Here is a 7,817-nt window from a genome sequence, read left to right on the forward strand (position 1 = left end):
TCTGGTGAGGAACTTTGTCGCATGGAGTCACACAAACCACCTGCAACTCAACACCTCAAAGACTAAGGAACTGGTTGTGGACTTCGGGAGGTCTAGAGCAGGTCCACTGCCGGTTCAGATAGAGGGGGAGGAGGTGGAGGTGGTCAACAAGTACAAGTACCTCGGGCTGTGGGTGGACAATAAACTGGACTGGTCATGCAACACAGAGCACCTGTATAAAAAAGCCCAAAGCCGACTGTACTTCCTCAGGAGGCTGAGGTCTTTTAACATCTGCAGGAAGCTCCTGAGGATGTTTTACCAGTCGGTGGTTGCTGGAGTACTTTTCTATGCTGTGGTGTGCTGGGGGAGCAGCACACCACAGAATGCACAGATATCATCACACCATAACACAATAAAACACAGACAAACAACATTCCGGTGTGCACAGCTGGATCTGGGACCGCTGCAATATTTGATCGCACCTCCAGCTGATACGCTGTCCACATCAGATGGGAGGTAAGCATGGGAGGAGGCATTGGATTTGGGGAAGGGAGGGTGACGGTGAGAGTGTATCAGTATCAGTGTACATGTGTGTGTGCGTGTGTGTATCCCGTGTTCAGCTGAGAGAAAGTGTCACAACACCCAGTTAAGCGAAAGACAACAGTCTCCAGTGGACCCATGTGGCCTTAAAGGAGGAACAAAGAGTGCTGACAACAGTTGTTTATCATGGAAGAATTTTTGTTGTTCCAGTCAGCTTCGACCTTGGCAGGCCTTCAGCTGGCGCCAGCGAGATAGCTGCATGAGTGAAGACGGTGAATGTTTATGTTTAGTGTGAACAGCTGCATCCAGCTTTTACAGTTGGTCAAATGTCCGTCACTGGTCACCAATTCTCTCAATTCCCATTCTTCTTCTCCAAGATCTTACCCATTTAAAGCTATGAGCTTCTCCAAGATGTTATCCATATTGCGTTTAAAAAACACAGTCCTGCCCATTGTCTATCACAGGGGTGTCGAACTCCAGGCCTCAAGGGCCGGTGTCCTGCAGGGTTTACATATTACCAAGCCTCTGGAGAACTTCAAGACGTATTGAGGATGTCATTTGGCACTTAAATCAACTGTGTTGCATCAAGGACACATCCATAGTTCCGGAATGTTCAGAATTCCGGAATGCGCCATAATTCCGGAATGTTCGGAATTCCGGAATACACCAAGGTTCCAGAATATTCGGAACTCCGGAAAGCGCCAAGGTTCCTCTAATGTTCGGAATTCCGGAATGTTCAGAATTCCGGAATGCGCCAAGGTTCCTCTAATGTTCGGAATTCTGGAATGTTCAGAATTCCGGAATGCGCCAAGGTTCCGGAATGTTCGGAATTCCGGAACGTTCGGAATTTCGGAATACGCCATAGTTCCGGAATGTTCGGAATTTTGGAATACGCCATAGTTCCACAATGTTCAGAATTCCGGAATACACCAAGGTTCCGGAATGTTCGGAACTCCGGAATGCGCCAACGTTCCGGAATGTTCGGAAAGCCAGAGCCTTGCGCCATAGTTCCGGAATGTTCGGGATTCCGGAATGCGCCATAATTCCGGAATGTTCGGAATTCCGGAATACGCCAAGGTTCAGGAATGTTCGGAATTCTGAAATGCGCCAAGGTTCCGGAATGTTCGGAATTCTGGAATGCGCCATGGTTCCAGAATGTTCAGAATTCCGGAATGCGTCAAGGTTCCGGAATGTTTGGAATTCCGGAATGCGCCACGGTTCCAGAATGTTTGGAATTCCGGAATGCGCCATGGTTCCGGAATGTTCGGAATACCGGAATGTTCAGAATTCCGGAATGCGCCAAGGTTCCGGAATGTTCGGAATTCCGGAACGTTCGGAATTTCGGAATACACCATAGTTCCGGAATGTTCGGAATTTCGGAATACGCCATAGTTCCACAATGTTCAGAATTCCGGAATACACCAAGGTTCCGGAATGTTCGGGATTCCGGAATGCGCCATAATTCCGGAATGTTCGGAATTCTGGAATACGCCAAGGTTCAGGAATGTTCGGAATTCCGAAATGCCCCAAGGTTCCGGAATGTTCGGAATTCTGGAATGCGCCATGGTTCCGGAATGTTCAGAATTCCGGAATGCGCCATAGTTCATAGTGTCACAGTTCATGTTATTTGCCACTTCCCTCTTAGCTCTGAGTCCCCTAGTTCATAGTTCCTGCTCTGTTTTCAGCCTCTCATAGTTCATGCTCTTAGCTCCTGCTCAGCTTTTATTGATATTAACTCTCCTACAGTCCCTCTTCCCCTCCTTCTCATTTGGTACCACCACCTGGACCTTTTGGAGGAGGACAAGTGAATCTTCAATTCAGAAGCATCCAGAGGAGGAAGCAAGGGCAGCCGTTTCTGGCACATGTATCACTCTTTAGAGAAAAAACGCTATCCATAACTCAAAATTTAGAGTAATTTTTTTTTCTCGAGTTAGTTCTGCCAATCAGGAACCCATGTGAATGATTTAATTTCCTTGTTACCTGGAAGGAGATGGTGCCAATGCATGCGCACTCAAAATCGGACCGTGAGGTAGCAAACATGAAGAAATTTGCGCCAGGTTATTCAGTTTTCAATGCCCTCTAGCAAATGATGAATGCATAAAAGGCATTAACTGTGGTTATGTCGAGTTTCTAGAGACGACCTGTGACACACACATGTAATGGAGCTGTCAATAAATTATTAGCTATCCTGACTTCAGGTCTTAGATGAACAGTGAGTTGGAATCCAATGTGTGGGTCATGGACATTACTGAATGCTGTGATTCACAGACAGTGGCTCAGGAGCCACACGTGTCTCACAACACATTATATCTGAGTCAAAGGTTTCAGGTGTTTAAAAACTGGGTCCCAAGGAAAAGATATTGGTGAAATACGACTTTAATCCAATTTGGGGTACTTTTTTGTCTTCGTGTGTTTTCTTATTTACGACTAATATTAGTATTAGGGGGCAAGGAGTGACAAAATTAAATACATAAATGAATTAAATATACCATTAAATAATTAAATGTGTCAGTTATTTAAAATTGGAATTAGTGAACTAAATGAAGATTTAAATATTTCTGTTCAAACATTTAATAAATTATTTTAAATTTTATTTGATTAATGACATCAAACCCAGGGGGTTAACACTGTTCCAGTCAAAACCATTGCTTTGGCCTGGTGTACACCAATTTCATTTACCGAGGTTATATCTATTGTGTCTTTATTGCCTGATGTCCGTATGTGTCATACTTGTTTCAGTCACCAATTCTTTTTTTTCTTTTTTCTTTTTTTTGCCTGTCCCATTTAGTTCTTTAGCTGTCAGAATTGTCTGAAGACCAAGAAGGATACCCAGTGGATTTACTTTGCCAAATGGATCATCACGGCCTTGCCGTATTGGTCCATTTGATCAACCTTTGTTGTTATTGTTTATTTTATTTTATTTTCAGTTGTTACAGACATGACTGAGGGATAGGAAAGGGAGAAAGAAAGATGAAGGAAAAGAAAAACAGAAGGGAAGAGGGACAGTGAGAAAGGGTCAGTCACCAATTCTGAATCATAACTAACATTAAAAACATGTTTAAGAAGGAAAGAGAGCAAATAAATCTGATTAACATCTGATCTTTGTGTTTTTTGTTCAATATCAGCATGACCTGTGTATACATACACAAACTTTATTAAAAGAGATAACATGACGTGTTTCCATCATGTAGTAATTGTTAGGTTTAAATGTACCAGAACAGTTAGACACTATGAAACACATACAGACTTCAAAATGTTTGATTAATATTTTTATTGTGAATATTAATCAAGATTAAAGTAACAGTGTGCAAAATCTCAACACTAGATGTCAGTACATAGCAGACTGCATTCAACCGATTTCTGTTTTCGTACCCCTCCCAGTTCAAATACACTATCCCAACTAAGGTGGGATAGTGTATGTAGTGTATTTGGTTTAATATAATGAATAAATGTAATTTTATTAAGCATGACAGACACAGACGTCTTCAGGGATACAGACCACCATGAAAAATGAAGTGGCTTTTGAGGGGCTTGGAAAGTTTAAAAACTCTTGAAATTTGGCCCACAGATTTAATGTGATGAAGGCTTTGTTGTTATGTGATCACTTTCCTTGAATAGCGCAAAATGGCTCCAGAGCACCCCCTACAATATTTCAAAACATCAGTCCCTGCTCTGTGTTTTATCAATGAGTCTGAAACCTGGTAAGCTTATGTAAGATATCAAGATGTAGAAAAAAGTCTCTTGGCACAATATCTCAAATCCAACAGGAAGTCAGCCATTTTAAAATTAATGTGTAATTTTGGCGACATTTTCCCCTCTTTTCAGGCACCGTTCTTTGACGAACTCCTCCAAGGGATTTCGTCAGATTGACGCGATATCTTCTCTGTGGAATCTAAAGACCTTTGTGATGTTAAATTGCGAAGCTTTTTACATTCAGGGAAACGGGGTGGTCATGGCGGCACGTGGAGTTTCAATCACTCGCCAAAAAGCAGTAATCTGCTGTCACTCAAAAACACAATGTCCAATCTCTCCCAAAGGTCACAGGCATGATGAGACTCGAGCTCGGAAATGTTTGTTATGCCATTTGTCAGTAATGGTTAGTGCGCCACCTAGTGGGACGACTATAATCATGATTGAATGAGATGAATTGTTACCTGGTGTTTAAATGCATGAATTCCATCAATGTGACATCAGATCGGACGTGCTGGTTGTAGGTGTTGGGCGTGGCTCGATGTGCTGGGGTGCGAGGGCCCTCATAACGCTGCTTGCAGCTTTAATTATTATTATTATTATTATTATTAATAATAATAACAATCTTTTGGCATCTTTATGTCTATTATGATCAAATAAACAACCTTCTAATTACCAAAGCTTGCTAGAAGTTTTCTTCTGAATCTGACTGAAACCTCTTTAGGAAAAGGCAGAAAGATTCCTCTTTGCAGGAAAACCTCTAATTTACCTGGAACAAGAGACACTGTAAAAGTAAACCTGTATACGGTGGGGTGCTCAATGATATATTTAAAGAGAGTTAACAGTTAATACTGGCTAATAAATAAAGATAATCAAAAATAGTTCATTCAAAAAAATGGAAAACTCATCAGTCAGTAAATATGTTGATGGGCAGATGAGAATGAGAAGAGAAGAGGGAGCGATGCCGAATAAAAAGATAATAATAATAATAATAATAATAATAATAATACAAAAAACCCAACTGAAACAGATGGATCTCTTCCGGTAAAAGGATTTTATAAGGTCTGCAACATTTCGGCTCAGAAGTCGAGAAAAAAAGAGCCTTGAGCTTGAAAACACTGCACAGCTAATAAAATCCTTTAATGGGAGCTGACTGTTGTGCGGCTCCATATTTGCTCATATCAAGGAAAACAACACAACATGAGGGATGCTCCAAAACTTAACTAATCACTAAACATTGAACATTGAATATTGTGACTGTTCTCAGAGGAGTGTTTCTCAACTGTATCTGAGTACACGTAACACAATCAAATACGTACAGTATCGCAGGACCAAGTTATGATTCACTGTGCTGTCAATCAGATGCTAGAGAGCAAAGCCGCTCAGGCCTCATGTCATTTATCACTAGCCACGGGGGACAGGTCAGGCTCATTACTGTCTGTTCTGGTGAGCCCTGGACTCACTATAATGCACAGCAGCCCACAGTCTTAATAACAGAGACATGAGTTTTCTTCAGACCGCTGTATGAAATCAAGTATTTCTCCCTATTGCTGTTTCTGTTGTTAAAGGAGTAGAGTGTTGACTCTGTGGGATTGATTTTGGTTAAGGCTTGCTAGAAAATATGTTTGCTTTTTTAAATTAAAAAGTAGCTGTCCTTAAGTCAAGTGTATTTAAACTCAGGCAGAGTCTCTCTACAGTATTGAAGTAGGTGTTGTGAAATGGAAAATTATGTATAACATCCTTAGAAATGCATTATTATTGGGCTGTTTTGTGTTCTAGTTCCAGTTCCCCACTACTTTTATAACCAGTCAGATGAAACACAAGCAAATTTTATCCCTAACCCCATCTCACTGTGAATGTGGTCAGTGGAAAGAGCTTGATATTCGGCGTTACCAATTTTTTTTCACACATTCAAAGTGTGTTTATTTTTTGGTCTTTCAGTCATTTATCATTTCATTGGCTACATTTTTAACACTTTATCCAGCACTTTATACTTTAAGAATGTACATTTATATCACATATTCATATTATCAGTGTTGCATTACTACTCCTCTCAATTATTCATATAAGTCACATTTATTATTAATTCAGCAATTAAACTATTAATGGTCAGATATTGATCACAAATGGTGGGTTTCACTTGGAGTAATGAGTCAGTATCAATGACTCTGATCTGGCAGATAAACAGTCCTTAACAAATTCATTAGACCATAAGGTTTATGCCACAGATACACTGAATTAGCATTATTGATAAATACCAAACTTAATGCCTTGATTTTTCTTTCTTGTTAGCTTATGCAGCACCTCTTTATTATAACAGGTGATATAATAAATCCATTAAGCATCATACCTAATGCAGAAAGTATAACAAGAACAGTGGGAAAGATGGCTGATTTGATACTAAGGAAACTATTGGAAGCATTAAAATATTTCAGCAGTCACTGGAATTTCTTACATATGTCATCATGTTTGTTTCACTTACAGGCAGATGTGTCATGAAGAATAAAGAATAATGAATTTATTACTGTAAATCATTGAAATGTGATATAATGAGCCATAGAACTTGTCTGCTATATATATGGACAGCCTGAACACAAGCTGCATGTTGTATTACACAATCCAACATGCAGCTTGTAATCAGCTATCCCAGTGACAAAATCAATAGACAAAATGTTGATAATGAGCAGTACCACTTTTTAGTCAAATAACATGTGACTGGCTCAGCGGTATGATGAATAACAGAGATTATATTTGTTTCCTTTAAAAGCCAGTTCAATACACTTTTGTTTCTTTTATAATACACTATGCAATTTGTATTATCAGGAAAGTAAGGCACAGCCTGTTGGTGTGCAGTGTTTAGTAAGACATAAAGAAGATAAAGACACATTAAAACCTCAATATGACTGTGCACTGTTGCCCTGCTGGTCACATAATGATTGGTGTCTATGCTCATCTTTTTTTATATTTCCTTTCTCGTCTTCTCCGTGTGTCAGAGTGCATATCAAGATCCAATCCAGATCGACACTGATGAAATAAAACCACAGAACTTCGCTGTAAAGTTTTTTTCAGGCCTCATTAAGGGCAGAGTGACTCAGAAACACAAAAAAAATGACAGAAAGAAAAACTACAATACTGATGTGTACCACTTTAAAGGCTTTTGCACAAAATGAATTCATGTTATGCACTGCCACCTACTGTAATATGTATGCAATAGCCTTTTAAACCCATTGACCCTCACAAGAGAAGAACCACTGATATTTAAATCCATCGATCACTCGGATGACAAAAGCTGCATTCAATTAAAAATCACATTGCAGGCTGAGTGTGCGTGCACTGAGAGCAGTGCGTTTCCAAAGGCACGTCTCCCTTTGATTTGTTGAAATGTCATTACCATATCTTTCCCCTTTTTTCTATCTGCAGGAGTTGGAATAAAACTGTGAACATCAGGGAGATGAGCGCATCAAATATTTAGGTGTATTTGGGTGAGATAATGATATCTCAAAGTTTTTAGACAGCCAAGAAGAAAACAAACAAATGGATGCGGTGAAATAACTCTTCAGCAACTTTAAAAATCAAACACGACTGCTTTACCCTTTATCCTGTTTGCC

The sequence above is a fragment of the Astatotilapia calliptera genome, chromosome 7 (assembly GCF_964374335.1).
Source record: "Astatotilapia calliptera chromosome 7, fAstCal68.1, whole genome shotgun sequence".
NCBI classification, from domain to species: Eukaryota; Metazoa; Chordata; class Actinopteri; order Cichliformes; family Cichlidae; genus Astatotilapia; species Astatotilapia calliptera.